Source organism: Anastrepha ludens, chromosome 2 (genome assembly GCF_028408465.1).
Source record: "Anastrepha ludens isolate Willacy chromosome 2, idAnaLude1.1, whole genome shotgun sequence".
Taxonomy (NCBI): domain Eukaryota; kingdom Metazoa; phylum Arthropoda; class Insecta; order Diptera; family Tephritidae; genus Anastrepha; species Anastrepha ludens.
Window position 1 is genome coordinate 168,711,499 of NC_071498.1, and position 20,444 is coordinate 168,731,942.

Sequence of the window (20,444 nt, forward strand, 5' to 3'; positions counted from 1 at the left end):
CCAAACCCCCATTAATGATCGCATGCTTGTAGGTAATTAAGAGGGTCACGAGCATCAATCGAAATGAAATTAAATAAAGCAAAATCCCATAGTCTTCACGTCTTCCATATACAGCATCGCCATCAGTCTTAACTCAGGCACAGCCGCCAGTGATTACAAACATATGGATTAGCTCCCCTTTCGCGTTGATGCAAAACATTTGGTGCGGCTTGATTTGAAATTGCTCTTCAAGGAATCCGCGGAAATGAAGCTGAACTCCGCGTACTAGCCCTTGTTGACTAATTTGTATTACAAAAATAAAGTATTTAAAAAAAATAAATAATTGGCGCGTACACTTCTGTTAGGTGTTTGGCCGAGCTCCTCCTCCTATTTGTGGTGTGCGTCTTGATATTGTTCCACAAATGGAGGGACCTACAGTTTCGAGCCGACTCCGAACGGCAGATATTTTTATGGGGAGCTTTTTTATGGCAGAAATACACTCGGAGGTTTTGCCATTGCCTGCCGAGGGGCGACCGCTATTAGAAAAATGTTTTTTTATTAATTTTGCTTTCACCGAGATTCGAACCAACGACCTCTCTGTGAATTCCGAATGGTAATCACGCACCAACCCATTCGGCTACGGCAGCCGCCATTATAAAGTATTTATCGGGTGTTTTTTTAGCTGCATGCGAAAGTATCGATATCGATAACTATGGTTTGACAGCTGAAAATGGCAAACTGTGTTGACAGTAAGGCTTGGAAAGTCATCATGAATCGTTTAACCCCAGAAAAACGCTTCCAAATTGTGGAAATTTACTTTGCAAAAAAAAAAAAAACAAAAAAAATAAATCTGTTCGCGGACTTCATAGCGCGAAGTGTTGAAGAAGACACCGAAATGTCGATTCGTCATCGTTCTCAACTTGTTAGCCTTTGTCCTTCGTTTACGTGACAAATTTTACGCAAGGATCTTGGCTTACCCGCCTATAAAATAAATCCCGTGCAAGAATTGCTGCCAAATGACCATCGTTTGCGACGCATTTTTGCTAATTGGGCTCATTTGAAACTGACCGAAGATGAGCATTTTTTATGATAGATTTGTGTTTTTTTTTGTTGGGACAGAATAGCAAGTACATTACTCACACAACATTAAGTCCATTTGACTGCACTCGGATTCCCTTTTTAATTGTGTTTAAATCTATTCGACCTTTTTTTGTGGTGGGCGAGGAGGGTTGAAAACGCCTTCTCACTTACAGCGATCGTCGTCAACTGCATCGTATGGTATAACCACTAAAACAATCCTTCCTCCTCTTCTAGGGAGACTCCCTTCCCGGAACTACCTTGAATTACATCGGGAAGACCCAGAACGGTGTCCATTAAATGGGCCAATACTATTCACCCACGTCGGGGTCCACCAGATTTGTAGTCAGCTTCATGCTATAGGCTCGTCTTCTAATGTCTCTGTGCCGCCATACCAGTGGTATGTGTGGCATGCTCTCAGGTACCTCTTACTTGGGCGTATGGATGTTGTACGCTATCGAGGTTTCTTTTGCATTTGCAGCAAAGAAAATGTTGCGGTCGTCAGTCCACAGTCCACCTCCTTTCGAGGGCTGATTTGTTTTTCTCTGCGTTTTGCGCTGCCACTCCGCGCATTGCAGGTGCAGCATTATCTTCTTTGCAAAACTTTTAATTGCGTTCCAACAATCATATAATGCACACATGTTATTGGTTAAGCTGTATGGGCTCAGCTGTTCACCCAAGACTAACTCAAGCGTTCGGCGGTTTTCGGTGAAACGATCACAGTAGAAGAACACTTGCTCCGCGCTCTCTATTGCCTTGCTGCAGCTTGGACAGAATGAACGTTCCTTCATGTGAAGGTACATGTGGAGGTACTCCAAGAAACATCCGTGACCGCTCAATATTTGGGTTAAATAGTGGTCACCCACTGGCTAATTTTGGGGATAAGTCTATAGGTCCAACGTCCGTTAACAGACGAGTCCCATCTGCTTTGCCACTTTTCTAACGAATGCAGACGTTCTGCAGCTTTCGCTTGAGTTGACGGCTTTACTCCTTGTCTGTCATAAAGATGCCCCATTTCCTGCACAAGTATATCTATTGGGAGCTTTCCAGGGATGACGCAAACCGTGTCGTCTGATACGGTCCTGTATGCGCACGCGACTCTTGGTGCATTTCGTCGGTGCACTTGAGCTACTGGTCTTAGCTCCATAGCTCCTGCCCATATAGGAACAGCATATAAGATAACTGAATCCAGCACACTTGCCAGGAGGTGCCTTCTGCCGCCTTGCGGTCCACAGCTGAGTAGATCGTGTGGTGCCAAGGAACCAAGGCAGTCGCTTCTTAACAAATCAAAGTTGTTTTTGCTCCTAAATTTAATAATATTACTATTCCCACTTTTATCATCCACTTCATTCGCGCAAAAGAATTCTTGAAATTCAAGGTTCACATGTGTTGGATTTTGGAGTCTCGGGATGTGTGTTCGAACATGAATTTGCATTTTAGCGAATGTTTAAGAAACTTTGCACGTTTTTAAATGAGGTAGTCGTAAGTGCAAGTGGGTTAGGGATATCCTTAGTTGTATAAAATTTATAAAATATTTTATTTTTTTATATTTTGTGTTTTTTATAATTTTATTATTTTCCTTTGCTAATCAAAGTACCTGCATCTCTGTGTTCGTTTGCTTATACAATGGAAAATTTCGAGATCAATCGATTAAAACCTGCATTAGGCTAGGCTATATTACAAATCTGAGTCGAATAAAGGATATTTCAAAAATTAAGCCTAACGTTTACAATTTTCATTTTGATTTAAATGGAGGTATAAATGAATTGCCATTATTGGTCACCTAAAGGACCGAACCCATTTTTAAAATAGCGACAGCCACAGTTCCAAAGTAATGGTTTGGTGTGCGCTATCAGGCAGCGGAATAATTGGACCATATTTTTTTGAAATTAATCGAGGGCAAGCAATTTCTGTGGACGGTTTCTCTTATCGACCTTAAGTAAAGTCTATAACTGGTCATTGTCTATTTCGCTTTGAGATTAGGAGTTTTCTCTTATGAATATTGTAGAGTTGTAGAGAGTTGTAGAGATGAGGAAGAGGAATACACAGTTGAGCACTTTCTTTGCAATTGTCCAGCCTGAGCTAAAACCAGAGGAGGTTTTCTAGGTAATTTTTTTTTTGTCAATTCTCTCACTGAATTGTCTGGCGTGGGGGTGAATGTAATAGATTCTTATAGGCTAAGTATACACTATTTTAAGGCTAATAGGCAATAAAAAAGAAGGTACAAATAAACTATTTACAATAAATATTCAAAGAATTCAGTAGGCTATATTGTGAACTTGTAAAACCTATTTCAAAAAATCTATTATAAATTTAGAGATTTTACACAGCACAATACGGAATCTAGTAATAGGAGTATTCCGAGCATAAACAGATTTTGAGAGACTAATACAGAAAAACGCCGAAGTACGAAGAGCTCTGGCCAGAATATTTAAGAAACCCCTCTCAAGTAGCGCGGGATAGCCAACAGCACCACATATCAAATCGTAAATGAGGGAGGAAGATAAGATAGTTCTCCTGTTCTGCAATGCTTTTAATTTAATCAATAATTTATACGGCACCTGCCCAACATTGGACAACAGAGTAGGCATGGACTTCGATCCAACGATCGCTGTGCCCCTTAACTACATGTCATCCAGAGTCGTGCTTGACAAGAGATATAGTGTGATGCTGCCAAAGGCTCAACTGTGGTCACACTCAGAAAATGGGCCCGGCAAACACTGTTTTCGTATTTTCACGGATAGCTCCAGGACCGAGCATGGTTCCGGCTCTGGAGTCTACGTGGGATCTAGCGGGACAAAACTGCACTTTGCTCTTGGAATGCATGCATCTGTGTTTCAATCAGAAGTGATTGCTATTCAAGAAGTGATGAACTTTGTTGTGGAAAACAGATGGAGAGACAGATCTTTATGTATCTGCAGCGACAGCCAAGCTGCGCTCATGGCCTTAGACAGCCCCCTAACCACTTCAAGGGTAGTCCACTCCTGCAAGTCCAGGCTGAACTATGTCGGTAGACATAATAGCCTGATGTTAACATGGGTCTCGGGACACGTGGGTATCGCTTGTAACGAGATCTCTAACTTTTTAGCTAGATTGGGCTCTGAGGCCAACTTCCTTGGCCCGGAGCCCGTTCTGCCACTCCTTTCTGCAGCCATCAAAGCCACGGTTAACAAACGGGTTACTCTAACCCACAGTGAGCCTGGCAGGCTGAGAGAGGCTGCAGATGGGCAAAACTAATTTTACCTGTCATGTCCGATTGACTGTCGCAGGTTTTCCCGTCATTAAACAGAAGGGACTGTAGGCAACTGCTTGGATTAATGTTGGGCCACTTTCTAGGCGAAGCACATGGAAAAGGTAGGCATCTCAGATGGTGCACTCTACCCAGCATGTGGAGAGGAGGCTCTGATGAGAAGGCGGACTACTTTCTATGCGTCTGCCCGGCCTTCGCTCGAATCAGGCTTTAGGTCTTTGGCACTGATGTGTTAAAAAGCGACTTCCTTGGCTCCTTGGTACCACAAGATCTACTGAGATGTCTTCGGAGGTCGAATAGATTTAAAGAAAATTAAAAAGAGAATCCGAGTGCAGTACAATAGATTTAATTGTGTCTGAGCGTTGCACTTGCTCGTGTATCCCGAAAAAAAAATAACAAAAAAATCAATAATCATTGCGCTTCATAGGCTGAGAAATTATCCGAAAAGCGTAAATCACGCAACGCGAAATGTAAGCATACTTTCTGGGTTCGTTCAGCTCTAACACCAAATGAAGGACGCATACTCAAGTTTGGAATGCATAAGGGCCTTATACAAAAGCTTCAGACTATAAGGGTCGGAGAAATCGGAGCTATGACGCCCAAAAAAAGCATTTGGTAATAATAAAATTTATATAACTTGCAAAATGAAAATAAAAAATCAAGCTTCGAAACAAATATTTCGCCCAAGTCCTTAATTTCACTTTCCCGTGAACAGGGGCGTGCAAGATACGTGATAAGAGATGTCAATAACAGTGGCACGCTTAGAAAAGGGGTCCCGTGTCGCACATTGGTATCACAACGCGCCTGTAAGGTCTAAGTGAGTTGGTCGTACAGACCGACGACCACCATAATCTGACCTAACCTAAGTAAAGTCTTTGAAACAAACACAGCGATCATCTCAGCACCAAAAAAAAAACATCGTTCGCAAAGTTAATAGCATCCCATCACTTCTCCATCAAGAGCAGAATTAGGTCTAACCCCTAAATTAAATTAAAAAATAATTACCAAAAATAAAAATTTATTTCAATAACTCTTACAAAGAAGACAAGCGCGTATTTTATATTTTTTAAATTATTTCCTCTAAATTTTGACCGTTACCTCGGATACACTCTTGGAATCTGGCCTTTTTTAATTTAATTTAGGTGTTGGACCTAATTCTGCCACCGGACACCCTGTACTAAGTTGAACAGCTGTTTAAGAAAATTGGTTGCTGCTAAACCTTCCAAAACCTTCTGGGAGGTAAATACTCACAAAGCACTTCTTAGTATACACAGAAAGTTGCCTATAACAGTCAGGCAAAAATTTTGCTAGTAATTCGTTTGGGTTCAGAGAGCCCACAATAATTTAATGAACGTATAAACGTGGTCTAATAAAATTCGCCTAATATCAGAAGGGAGGTTTTGCAGCTTTGAAAATAATGACTTATGCCAGTTTTATGAGGTATAACCAAACTCATAAGCAACGAATCTTGCTCGATAACTTTATTGTTACTTTCACATGAAAGTTTTTCGACAAGTCAGCCGAACAAAGAGATAGCGAGCAGAGCAGTGGCGTATAGAAGAGGCCTATTACATAAGAAGAACGAGAACACAATGGATGTTGACAGAGCACGAGCGTCTTAAGTAACGAGTTGAAGCAACAAAACTTGCCCAGTATGAACGCGGTCTTATTTATACTCATTAAGTGTTTCCAAACAAATGCATTTTTTGGTAGCTCCTTTCGTTTCCTTTAGTTATTTATTTATTTATTTATCTATTAAGTCTATGGATACAAGTTTCTTACAGACTAATGGAAAGTAGAGTAACCATCGACTAAGATTTAGAGACCTAAAAAAATTAATATAATATAAAGTTATTCAAGTAAAGCGGGATGAAGAATCTAGTTGGATACTAGTTGAGCTGTCTATAATAGACGCACAGTTACAAGCAGTAAAGTAATTTTAAACAGGACCAACATGAAATTATATCTGGTTGTTTTTAAGAACTTGAGAACTTAAAATGATTAAACAAATATCCGTATCGAAAATATTCTATATGGAACATATCCCTATAGGGAAACAAAAATATTGGGTAGTCGAAAAAGTCTTTTCGTATTTCTAATCAAACTTCAACTCATTTTTTTTTAATTTATAATTAACTTTATTAAACCAACTATGTTCCATTTTGGTCGACCACCTTTTGCCATTTTTCTTCTAGAGACATTATTCCATCAGTGTAAAACTTTTGTGGTTTCTCGGCGAAAAGCTGCGACAAGCAATTTTCACAGGCTTCTCTTGAAGCCAACTTTACTCCATTAAGGGAGTTCTGCATTGACCGAAACAAATGGTAGTCCGATGGTGCAAGGTCGGGGCTATATGGTGGATGCATCAAAACTTCCCAGCCAAGCTCTCCCAGTTTTTGCCGAGTCATCAAAGATGTGTGTGGCCTAGGGTTGTCCTGATGGAAGACGGCACCCTTTCTGCTTATCAGTTCTGGCCGTTTTTTTCGATTGCTTGCTTCAATCTCATCAGTAGTTGACAGTAAAGTGTAGAATAAATCGTTCGAGCAGGCTGGAGCAGCTCATAGTGGATGATTCCTTTCCAATCTCACCAAACACACAGCATATCCTTTCGAGGCGTCAATCCTGGCTTTGCGACCATTTGTGCTGAGCTTCACCACCCTTGCACCATGATCTTTTTCGCACATTATTGTCGTATTTGATCCACTTTTCGTCTCCTGTTACCATTCGCTTCAGAAATGGTTCAATTTCATTTCGTTTCAGCAAAGAATCGCAGATGTTAATTCGGTCCATTAAATTTTTCACAGACAATTCATGTGGCACCCAAACATCGAGCTTATTTTTGTAACCAGCCTTTTTTAAATGGTTCAAAACCGTTTGATGATGAATGTTTAGTGTCTTGGCGATGTCATGGCAGCTTATGTGACGGTCTTGGTCAATCTTTTCCATAATTTCATCGACTTTTTCAACGATAGGTCGACCGGAGCGAGGTGCATCTTTCACATCGAAATTTCCAGAACGGAAGCGAGCGAACCATTCTTGTGCTACACGAACTGATACGGCATCGCCTCCGTAAACTTCGCAAATTTCATTGGTGGCTTGCGTGGCATTCTTCCCTTTCTTATACAAAACTTTCAAAATATAGCGAAATTCTTCATTATTTTCACTCATTTTTGAATAGCTATAACTTTTTTTCAACTTCTCCGAATTTAATTTTTTTTTGGTTAAAGGAAGCTTAAAATGTCACCTTTCTAACCATATGATATGACACAATGTGAGTGGTAGCACTGGAGATAGATGACTCCAACGACATCTATTGACAAAATACGAAAAGACTTTTTCGACTACCCAATATAGGCTGGCGTCTGCAGTAAGCATTTAGGTTAAGAGTGCCGCACAAATCGAGGGCCCTTCAGTTTTTTATTGCCTTCGATGAGCCATTGGTCGTCAAGAACACATTGGGCTCCGCACCCGTAGGAAATTCTTATACTTATACTTAAATTATAAGTAGATTGATTAATTTGAGGTTTGCTCTTCAACTTCATCACAGTACCACTTCATCCAGACTCAGTGCCCTTATGCTTATACTTCAATTGGGAGTTCATGAAATAAGGACACACCTAACATACACATACACATATACTTATGCCTACATGTGTGCGAGTTATATAATAATTTTTGTTGTATTTGAATTTTATCGCTAAAAGAATATTTGCATTTGCGCGCGAATTTTGTTTTTTTTTTTGTTTTATTTTTTTCTTTCGGTTCATTCTGGAGTGCAATTAGCAAACTTCCGGTCGTCTGCAGTTGGGTTGATCAGCTTTGGGTTGCGTTGTTTTATTGGACCACAGCCTTAGGGTGGCTGCACTTGACTCACTTCCTCTAAGATTTAGTTTCACACAGCCGCCGATTGAGCGTTTCCAGTGAAATGCTTAGAAGTGCACAAATACTTGTGCCTGCATTGCATCCAATATTGAGTCATTTACATAATTGCGTCATAGCACAACAACAGTGTGCAACTGATTTTTGCGCGAAGCATGTCGCATTGCGCTGTTTGCCACATAAATGTATTCCGGGAAGGCAACGTCTTGCCGACCCACTGCTTAGTTGCCGCGCCCAGATTTCCACAATTTTTCTTTGGCTGCAGTGGTTACTTCCTTCTACACACATACCAACAAACCTATAGGGGCATAGCTCTCAATGGTCACATGGCAATTAGAATTCTGCACTTGATGCACGTACGCATGTATGTATGTGGGTATATACATACACAGCTGGGTTCAAAATAATAATAGCGACGTTATGTTGCAAAATTTTGAGAATTTTTTTTCGTAAAAATATAATTTAATTTAATATTTTAATATTAATTATACCTTATGAAAATTTAAACTTTATAAAATTTAAAAATTTTACATCAATCGGATCTTTGATTATTTATTTATTTTTTGTCTAATTTTTTTCTTTCTTCTTTTATAAGAATATATTTCGTACTACAATAAAATCCGTATAATTTGAAGTGTTTAGCTTTATACAAAATTTAAAAAAATTAAAAAATTTTCATCAAAAATGTAAAACTTTTGGGCAAAAATTTTTAGACAAATTCCGATTATGGAGTTGCCCATTGAAGTAAAAAAATTGCAGATCTGCAGTTTTGTAGCCCATTAAATTTTATTGTAAGTGTGAAATCTTTCAAAATGCGCAGATTTCTGTGTAAGTTTAAGTGTTCACGTTAATTTTTTTTTATTTTTTTATTTTTTTTTTTTGTAAAAATATAGCTCGTACTACAATAAAATTCGTATAATTTAAAGTTTTTAACTTTGTACGAAATTTAAAAAACTAAAAAAAAATTAAAAAAAAAGTTATGCAGTTTTGTGGTTTTTCATAAGTTTGAAGTATTTCGAAAATTGGGTTAATTCTTGATAATTTTGTAATTTTTTTTTTTTATAAAAATAAATATCTGAAAAATTTGAATTGCCCAATTTTGTACAAAATTTAAGAAATGTTTTATAATTTTTCAACGAAATTAAATTTTTTTCCAACAAGAAGTAAATAAAAGTAGTAACAAAGTAGGGAATAAAAATTGCGGATCATTCAATTTTTCTGTAAGTGAAAAGTGTATAAAAATCGTGTTGATTTGCGAAAATTTCTCTGCCGGGCTTGCGAATTTTCGCCATATAAAAAAATCTCTGACATTCGTCATGTGGCGGAAAATAAATACATTAGAATGTCGCCAAAAAATATGATAAAAAATTAACCCCAATTTTGAGTCACTTTTACCTAAAAAAGTTAATCGGCCCTACCCCAAATATTTCTAAAAATTCCTATTAAAAAGTTTTAAATTTTAATGAAAATTTGCGATTTTTTTTATTTTTCATAAATTTTTAAACTTTAAACTCTTATTGTAACATAAACTAAATTATAAAAATTTTTTTTTTAATATGAATAAAAAAAATTGAAACAACGAAATATATCGCACTGCTATTATTGTGAACGCAGCTGTATTTAGAAGTCGTAACGCACTACAGGTACTTGCGGCATGCATCTAGCCATATCCATGTGGCCAGAGTCATTCATAGTTTTTGCCTCATGTGGCATGGTGATTTGGAATTTACTCGCTGTGCTGGTCATAAGAAGTTTGTGCCTGAGTTGCATAAAGATTTTGCAGCTCTTTGAAATACGAAGCGTACCGATAAGTGCACAATCGCAACTCCACAAAACCATACAGAAAACCTTAAAGAATGCAGTCGTAGAAGTAATGCCCATGGCATTTACTCTCTTAGCTCTAGGAAGAATTCCTGGAAAAATTCACTCATCACATCTATGTGCCACGTCTTCTTGACTCTTTGGCGCGATATTGACGTAGCCATAAATTTTCCTTATTGCCCGAGAAAATGTTTGCCTGCAAATAGCTGCTTGCTGCTGGAGTGTGTGTGCGTGTGTGTGTATGTGCACGTATGTATTGGTCGATGCGTTTATGTTGTAGGTAAACATAGATTATAAAATCTCATTTTTCCTGTGAATCAGTTAATCAGTTGTTGGACAGTTTTTTCCCATTGATTTTTTGCCCATTACGGGTCTGCTTGCAGATGAAATGTTATGTTTAGAAATCTGTTTGATTTCCACCGCCACTGGACCGTTGGGTTTTCTATTTAAATGCTGAAGATTTACTGATTGCAGGCAAAGGAGTTCCTTTTTGTGAATGTATTGAGTTCAAATATTAGAGTTCGAAGCCGATTTTCAAATAGAGGTTATCAAGGTTAAGTGGATGGCAAAAGGAAATTCCTATGGGGCAGGTTATTAAATTATAATAAAACCATTTAAGGCAGCTTGCAACTTTCCTTCTTTATCCTTATTGTAGGACTGGGTCCTGTTTTTTCAACGAAACAAATTACAATATGTTATTGCTTTTTTTTTTTTATTAAAATAAAACTATTGCATCACTCGGTTCGGGATACAGACGTCCAACATTAGCTTGAAAGCTTTGATGGTCTTCCTCGAGGTCGTAGTCTCTTAAGTTGGCCTTGCATCCCATCACATTTCAAGAGCATTTCTCGGCAGTACTCAACAATGCACTTGATCCCTCTACCGACAAGTCTGCCGTTTGCAATGATAATATCACGCATAGCGCGATGTCTGCCAGAAATGTGTGGCAATCTAGCAATCTACCCGGACGTCAATTGAAATTGCTCATAGAACACCAAAAAGTCTCACAGAGTTATATAAAGAGTCTCTCAGTCAGCCGCATAGCCCATTGGGATAAGTTTATTTGCTTCTTCTTCTTTCTTAGCATGACAATCCTGGGTGGACCACTGTTTCCGATACAATCTTTATCGAGATTTCTCGATACGTTTTTCACGTTAATCTCTTTGAGATGTCGTTAACTCTTTTCTTTGGTCTATCCTTAGCTCGCTTCACATCCGGTTGTTTTTTGAAGGCTCGTTTTGGTGCTCTTTGCTCTGGCGTTCTTTCTATTGGTCCAAGTCAGCGTATTGGTTGGGTTTTTATGTACTTTATAATTTCTGCCCTTGCATTAGGTGCTCAAGTTCAGAGTTGTATCTAATGCGAGATGTGACATCTTCCAGTCTGATTGGACCAACTATTTTTCTAAGTATTTTCTTTGCGAATGTTGCTATTGGGTTCACGCCACTCATCTTCACTTACTAAGGCGCATAAAAAGGAGTCATTGCACAAAAAAAAAAAAAATTTATAAATCCAAAATTTAAGTTATTTTTCTGTACGTAGGCATAAACCTAAAATCTATTAGACCTTACTTTTTTTTAGATTTAGTTTTTTATACTAATTATTCCTGCTCTCATATTTATATAAAATTTTAAATGTTTTTCTCCAAAGATTTAGCAAGCAAAGAGGTTAACAGAGTAGAAGGATTGAGTTCAGTTGCTTTGGAATAAAAGGAAAATTTTAGTATTTGTTGTTGTTGTTAAGGTGGTTGAACATTTCTGAGCTGAAATGCTCCTAATTGCTGACCAAGTCAGATTCATTTAGTGAGGTCCAGGTATAGCAGCAAATCCTTTATCTCGATGTCTGTGATCTCATTAATTTGGTGTAGGAAAGGAAAGGAAATAAATAGTGGAAAAGACTTTCCTTCGCCCCTTCCGCTTGACAGCTTCTACAGATAGGATTGAAGGGTAGATTGAGTCTAGCTGCATGATCCCCTACTTTCCAATGCTCTGTAAGGGTTGCAGTGATGCGTGAAACGTTTGGCCGAGAACATCCTAGCAGGTCATTCGTCCTTTGGATTTTGTATGACGGCCATGTGTTTTTTGTTGTAATACATGTAGGTATTTGCTTCCATCTTCTTTCCGCTAAAGCATGATAGTGTGAAGCAATGGATGCTTTTAGTGTGTTCAGTGGGGTGGAGACTGCCACCGCCTCTGCTGTCTAGTGTCGAACCCTTTCTTGCTAGCTCATCCGCTATCTCATTGCCCCGTATGTTCCTATGACCGGGAACCCATATCAGAGCAATTTCAAACCAATGGCTGAGCAGTTTTAGCTCCTCTCTACACTGTAGGACCAGTTTGGATGAAATGTAGTTGGAGTCTAAGGTCTTAATAACTGCTTGACTGTCTGAGAAGATAGCTACTCTTTCACCAACTTCCTTGTAGAGTTTTAGAGATTTGCATGCTTCTCTTATCGCTAAAAGTTCTGCCTGGAACACGGTGGCATAATCAGGAAGACGAATTTTAGTTGTACAAAAAATTTGTTAGCTCCAGTTGTGTTATGCTAAATGAAAAACACTTCGAGGGTGCAGCCGCAGGTAGCCTCTAGTTACTACTGCATTTGGAAAAAGGATCCACATACTTACACATTGACAGTGAAAATTAACTTTCAGTAATTTGTATTTTTCAATGGGGCTTGTAAGACAAGCAAATTTGTCAGCTGAATTATTTTGTGGTAGCCACTTAAGAAAGAGTTCGACGAACCTTCATGCTTTAATTTTTTTTTTGTGTTTGAGGAAAAGGAATATTTATATTCTTTAAGTACTTTCAGTTTTAGTGAATGAGAACAAATGAGCTTCATTCATTACGCACTTAAATAAATGCATACATACATACATACATACATACATATATACATATATACATACACACAGAGGTAAGTAAAAAGACGTACATATGTTAATAAGACGTACATATTTGCCTACTTTAAATTCCATTAATTTTTCTTAATGGCTAAGGCTAATTCTTCATATCTTCTATCTTCATTCATGCATAGTTTCGCACCTCACATTCTGAGGCTCAGTACAGACACGCATACATACACACACACACACAAATAGACGAACATAAGTAACAACATATCACGCTTGTGAGGAGATTCCAGTACACCACAGATAGCAAAGCAACCAGCAAACCCATCTGTGCTATACTCGAATGCGCATGAAGTAAAAAATGTAGCCAATATGTTGCGATTATAATTTACAATCAAATATTCTTGCAGATTACGCGTCCAACAAAATTTTCTTCGCCTGCCTGCTCTCAACCACTTCACGTCGTCATGCCGTCAAACAGGCAGTCAGTCGGGCCAGCTTGGGAGTTGCTGGGAGTCTCGTCAGGGCTGACTGAGAGTTTTAAAAGACAGCTTGAATTTGTCTCGAATATCAATGAATTTTTTTCATTACCACTCTGCATACATACATACATATCTACATATATACATACATGCATACATGTTTATATTCATATGTACGCACACACAATACCGCTTCACTTAACTCGTTCAGTCTTCAACTCTTGCGTTTTGTTATTATTTCAATAGTAGGCAAATACCCATAAGCCAGACTTCCTTCGCAAATCGAATGGAACAATGTTGTCGTAGCAAATTCTTATTGGCGCTCCAACGCCAACTCAACGAGTGCCTTATAATTAAGTGCGCGCACTGGGGATGTCAATGTACGGGATTTTAATGATGCCGCGATCCCGTGGCAATCCCGCAATTAAGACAGTTTCGATTTTGCGAAAATCTATTGCTAAAAGTCTGAAGCACACCATGTATGTAATCAGCTTATTATAAAAATATGTATGTATATATACAAGGTGGCGCAAAATTAATCATCTAATTTTGTTTTGCAACAACTTTTTTACGGAATAAAAAATGAGTCGTAGTAATGGAAACCTTTATATTGCAGCTTTCCAGTTGACCACGACATCACTTGCAAAAATTATAAATCACCTTGTACAGGGTCCGCCATATAACTTTACGGAATCGTTTTTTTTATTTTGAAGTACAATCCTTCCGGTTAATGATGGAACACAACTTCATTCATATGGCTGCCTCGGCTAGCCATGCACCAGCCCATACGATCGATCGCGTATGTTGGTCTTCAGTGCATCAATTGTTGCTGGTTTGTGGGCATAACACTGGTCTCTGACGGCACCCCAAAGATAATAATCCAACGGCGTCAAATCGCAGCTCCGAGGCGGCCAAACGATATCAGAATTTCGGCTGATAATGCGATCTTCGAAGACAGTGCGCAAAAGATTGATCGTAGCATTCGCTGCGTGGCAAGTAGCGTCATCTTGTTGGAACCAAATGCCACCAATATCCTCCTCTTCAATTTCTCGGAACAAAAATTCGTTCAACATGGCCCGGTAACGCTCTCCATGGACGGTTACGGCCACTCCTCGCTCATTTTCGAAGAAAAATGGACCAATGATGCTTCTCGACCAAAATCCGCACCAAACAGTGACTCGTTGTGAATGCATCGGCTTTTCTTCGAGTGTGTGCGGGTTTTCTGAGCCCCAAATGCGGCAATTTTGCTTGTTAACATACCCGCCGAGATGGAAATGAGCTTCATCCGAAAAGATGATTTTTCGGTAAAAGTCTTCATCTTCTTCAAGTACACATTCTGCAACATTACCATGATTTTAAAAGTAATATCGCAATATTTCCCAGCGTTCTTTGAGCATATACTCTACCATTTTCGTTCAGCGGAAGAATAAAACTAATTTTCTGTCAAATCAGATGACAGCTAAGTGTTACCATTCTTCAAATAATACCTAGTTCAAATCCGTAACGATAGATGGCGGGCCCTTTATATTAACCAAAAAATATAATATTTAGCAATTCCGTTATTTATTATGAAAGTAAATTTTTCTTATTTATAAACAAAGGCAAAACTCAGTATTCTATAACAAAGTTTTCGTACCACAAACTTAAATATGTTTTGTAAAGCAGCAACTGCCAATACAAAATTCTTTTAAGCGATTATTTGAGATCGATATAAAATATCTTTAAGTCTGAAGTGCATAAGATGATGAAGTACATTAATTGCTATCACGCTGATCACTGGACGCACAGGTGAAAAGATTTTTACAGGTGTGCCCAATATTAGACCTTTAACCGGCTCTCAGCTCAATTTGACAGAATCATCTGACAGGTTGACGAAATAGGGGATGTAATATGTACACAAAAACTGTGATTGTGTTTGTGATATACGAAAAAAATTTGCACAACCTTCGTCAATATTGTTCCGTTGCCGTTTGAATAACGACTGACTGAGTGTGTGTGTATATGATAAACTTGTGAAACGGGCAGGTAGAAATCGGTTGCCAAAAGCCCTGTGACATGGCAGCTGAAGATGCTCGCCCAATTTTGGTTTTCGCCAAAGCTAATGGCCAAACCTGGTAAATCAATCCACCTTGGAGCTAGACTAACCAGTATCGTGAAATTGTGCAGTTCCGCAGAAGCCGAACTGCAGGCTATTGGACGGGTAACAGGTTGCGGTTAAGGTAATATGGCCTTCAGATATGAAACATAGCTGAGAATAAATATTTATTTACAAATAAGCAGTCCCGAACAAGCAGTGGGTAGGTGTTACGGGTGTGGGTGGTCTTGCCTTGCGGTATGGCAAGTCTGTTCAAAAAACCCACAACGCTCGATAATTCCCACCGACAAGGCCAACAAAAGCCGCCTTCAAATAACCATATTCGTTATTTTAAGAACATGCAAAAGACCGCCAGCAAAAACAAAAAAACTTGTCAAATATCAGTACGATTTTGAGTCACTTTAAACTTGCGTTTACTATACCAAAATTCAATAAAATGCATACTCGAATTTTTTTTTAAAAATCCTTATCAAAAAGTATAAAATTTTGAAGAAAATTTGTTCGATTTTTTTAAGTTTGTACAAAGTTTCGAACTTAAAGTTATATAGTTTTTGTAGTAGGGTGAACTATCCTCATCTTCATCATGATCATCATAGTAACTACAGCTCGGGATGAGCCAGTGCTTCCTTCACAATCGCGCTCCATACACGACTCGGTTCATTGTATCGCTTCTCCTAGCATTTATAAGGCGTAAATCTGCATCAACATCGTCTGCCCATCTTCTTGGCGGTCTTCCACGCGTTTTGCTGTCCATAATAACATACGAGAGTTGAAGGCCTTTTTCGTAATTCTGCTATAGTCCAGCCTGTAGTCTGATGTAATCTAAACCATCTCAGCCGTTGGTGATATCAGTTGTTTGATCTCATCATTGTATCAGAATCTGTAAGATGTATTAGCTTCCCTTATGGGTCTAAATATCCTTCTTAGGATGCTTAGAATTTTAAGCTATCTTATATATCAGTACCCCTTCTTCGCAGCCATATGTTGCTACTGGTCTTATTAGCCTCGTGTAGTTTTGTAACTTACACGGTCTCGATAGTACATAATTTATTTTTGAGAAATTTCACGTGGGTAAAATAACTTCTATTAGCGCTTTCTAGACTATTATTGACGCCGATTAGGGGGTTTGCAGCGCTGCTAAGATTTACACCCAGGTATATAAAACTCTCCACTCTGTGAAGAATGAACAATATTTTTATAAAAAATTATTACCATTAAATAAGAAACAAGTAAATTTTCAAAACTGGTTAATAAAAATAATTAATGTAATTTCTAATAAAAGGGGCAGAGCACATTTTATCCAAACTGGAGAGTTTGCCACTTAAATTAACGTTCGTTGCACGAATTTGAGTTTGTTGTATTTAAAATATATTAGTGAATTACTTTTTGAATTTTTTTTTTTTTTTCTTTTGACTAAATTGTTATGTTAAATGTGGTCCTCCACGCGTGAACTAAAGTTATTGCACCCAAAGTCAGCAGATAGCCATTCAGAACTCCATTCGGCTTTCACACAGTATTTAGGTGGAACACTAACCCAACATGGCTAAATGATGAGTCACAAAAATGGTAGGCAGATGGTTCCAAAACACTCCAAGGAGTAGGAGCAGGAATAGTGGGGCCTAGAGCACAAAAATCCCTAACATTAAGTACAGATACCACGATTTTCCATGCGCTGCTCTTCGCCATAATGGAAAAAGTGGAAATCATGTCCAAAAGAAGGTTCGAGAAAGTAAAAATTGAGATACTTTCGGACAGCCAATCGGTTCTCAAAGCCTTAAATAGCTTCACATTCAAGTCAAAAGTCCTAATAGAGTGTAAGAATGCACTCAACAAACTGACCACTCATAATCAGGTCTCACTGATTTGGGTACCAGGTTATGAGGGACACGAAGGAAACGAGAAGGCTGACTTTTATGCCAAAAAAGGGGCAGAAGGACTATTTATTGGAACAACCTCATTTTGCGACTTTAACAAAAGCAATATAAAACAGGAAGCCAAAAAATTGATCCAAACTAAAATCATGGAACACTGGAACGGCACAAGCGGCCTTAATCACTCCAAAAAGTCTTTGAACTTCAATGGCAACAGAGCAAAATCTGCTCTAACCCTAGATAAAAAGGGCCTCAGATTACTCTGTGGAGCACATACAGATCACTTTGCCGGTAATAAACACTTCAACACAATAGAGTTCTCTATTACAGGATCAGGCAGGTTCTGTTGTGATGAAGAGGAGTCTATGGAACACGTAATCACCAACTGTGCGGTATTAGGCCACAGGAGACACAGAATCTTTGGATCGTACCTACTAGAGGAGGAAGACCTACAATTGCTCCCTCCTAAGGAGCTGGTTCGATTTCTCGGTATACTAAATAATTATAGCTAAGTAATTATAGATCAATCTGGTGGCAGTGCATAAAAGCTTTAGCCTAACCCGTACAACCATTACCATTACCATTGGGTGGAGTCTGGATAAAAACTGAAGTGCTTTCAGCAGGTAAAAGCCTCTATCATCACTATTACAAAAATACACTCAAATTTCTTAATCGAAACTTCTTGCATATCTTACGCCTGCCTATTAACCCTGAAGTTTGCGAACTGTTAAAGCGCTAAGAAATTTATCCTTCAAACTAACAGCTGTGTGTGTCGGCAATTTTTGGCTGTTATTTTTTCATACCCTAGAAACCCAATTCTCTACTAAATTCAAATTCGACTGTTTTTATAACAAAGGTATTGCAAGCGCTTGAAGCTCAATCAGTGTTGTAAATACAGCTTTTCTTTCCTCAAAAAGAAGCGTCGTTGTGATGAAAAATTTACTAGTTGCAGCTGTTGTAAAAAAAATTGTACTAAAATTTATTGAAAATTATTGTATAATAAAAAAATTATAAAAATTATACAAATTTGAAGTGAATAATCATGGAATTTTCGGATCCCAAAAACGGTTGGGCTACCGAGATTGACATCTCTAATGCGCACATACACTCACATACATATTTACAAACATCCATATTGCAATCCACATGTCGGTATGCCAGCATATTTTTGAAATCATGTTGGGGTCTCACGCACTTTGGTGCCTGCGAAGCGCCGTTTTGACAGCAACTTTTTCTTTCTTTTTTTAATTTATACGTACATACATACACACATACTTCATATACATTATGATTTTGCATATGTACTCATACAGGCCAATCTAGTTGGTATGCTTGCATGTGAGTATTTTAGTGTTATTTACTTTTGATGTTGATATGTTTAATACTTAAATGCCATTTTGTTGTTAAAAATGGTTTTTTTACAACATTGCGCTACGCAATTTTTTTCTTTGTTTGTTACTGGAGCAGACAAATGCTTGAAATACACATGTTTGTATTTATGTACAATATATATGTATGTGTGATCGTGGAATCAAAAGAGTTGGCTAGTTAAGGATGTAGAGGGGCGAACGGTGATGGATAACTGAGGTGGATCTATGGCTAAACATATTTTACTTTATTGCTCGTGTTTATTTACATTTTTATTTTATATTGATAGCTCAGGTGTGCACTTCCTGCTGGGTAGCACTAGGCCTACTAGCGGGTGATTTTTTAGCTATTATCTTTTTAAGCAGTTGGTTTAAAAGCTGACGCACGTTTCGTGTTTTGTTTCACCGTCAAACATCTTCAGTTTGGTCTACAGGTATAATTTAACCACGAATCGTCTTACAAACGAGCAACGCTTGCAAATCATTGAATTTTATTATAAAAATGCGTGTTCTGTTAAGAAAGTTTATCGCGCGCTTCTTCCATTTTTTGGTCAGTTTAATCGACCCACTGAAGCGGCTATTCGAGCTAATGTGACTAAATTTAAAACCAAATTTACATTATTGGTCATCAAACCACCAACACGCTTACATAGAGTGCGAACTGAAGAAAATATCGCAGCTGTATCGGCCAGTGTTAATGATGACCATAAATTAGCGATTCATCGCCGTTCGCAGCAATTGGGCCTCTGTGGGTCAACAACGTGGAATATTTTGCGAAAGGATTTAGGTGTTAAGCCTTTCAAAATATAGCTGGTGCAAGAATTGAAGCCGAACGACCTACCGCAACGCAGAATTTTTAGTGAATGAGCTCTTGGAAAGTTGGCCGAAGATCCACTTTTTTATCGAAAAATAGTGTGCAGCGACGAAGCTCATTTTTGGATCAGTGGGTACGTAAATAAGCAGAATTGTCGATTTTGGAGTCAGGATCAGCCAGAAGAATTGCAAGTGCTACCAATGTATCCAGAAAAGGTCACAGTTTGGCGCGGTTAAAGGGCTGAAGATCCTGCGAATCGTAACGTAACTGTGAATGGTGAGCGCTACCGTGAAATGATATCCAACTTTTTTTTGCCCAAAATGCAAGAGCTTGACTTGCATGACATGTGGTTTCAGCAAGACGATGCCACATGCCACACAGCAGGCGTAACAATGGACTTGTTGAGAGGCGAGTTCGGTGAAAATTTTATTTCACGTTCGGGACCTGTCGATTGGCCACCCAGATCGTGCGATATGTTAAAGCTCATGTCTATTCAGACAAGCCTGCTTGAATTAACGCATTGGAAGACAACATTAAAGCATTTATATGTGAGATACCGGTCGAAACATTGGAAAGAGTATGCCAAAATTGGACTAAGCGGATGGACCATTTGAAGCGCAGTAGCGGTCAACATTTGCATGAAATAATCTTCAAGCATTAAATTTTATGGACTGTACTATCGATTTAAATAAAAATTTCATAGATTTTTCTAAATTTTACGTGTGTTTTTTTGAAAAACTTTCCTATAGCTCTTAAAAAATCCCCCTTTAGTAGTGACTCTGAATAGGGACAGATAACTACTTCCACATAGTCGTGTACGCAGTGGAGCTTAGACATGTGACCATATCGCTCATTTGCTGCAAGAGGACCATAATTCAAAAGGCCAAAATGTTGAGATAAGCGGCTTTATATTTTAAATTTACTATGTGCGAGCGAAACAAAGTAGCAAAGATATTTTTCGGTT

At 38.4% G+C, this 20,444-nt stretch overlaps 1 protein-coding gene across 3 annotated transcripts in view; it reads right to left on the reverse strand.

The window, feature by feature from the left end:
* Positions 1 to 20,444, reverse strand: part of LOC128855820 (uncharacterized) — a 103,935-nt gene that overhangs the window by 61,711 nt on the left and 21,780 nt on the right. Inside the window, exon 2 of one of the 3 annotated variants that reach the window (XR_008453764.1) lies at positions 15,983 to 16,601. The exons of the other annotated variants lie outside the window; for them this stretch is intronic. The gene's annotated coding sequence lies outside the window, so the exon portion shown is untranslated. Of the gene's footprint in view, positions 1 to 15,982; positions 16,602 to 20,444 lie in introns of those variants that run through there. 3 annotated transcript variants of the gene reach the window in all.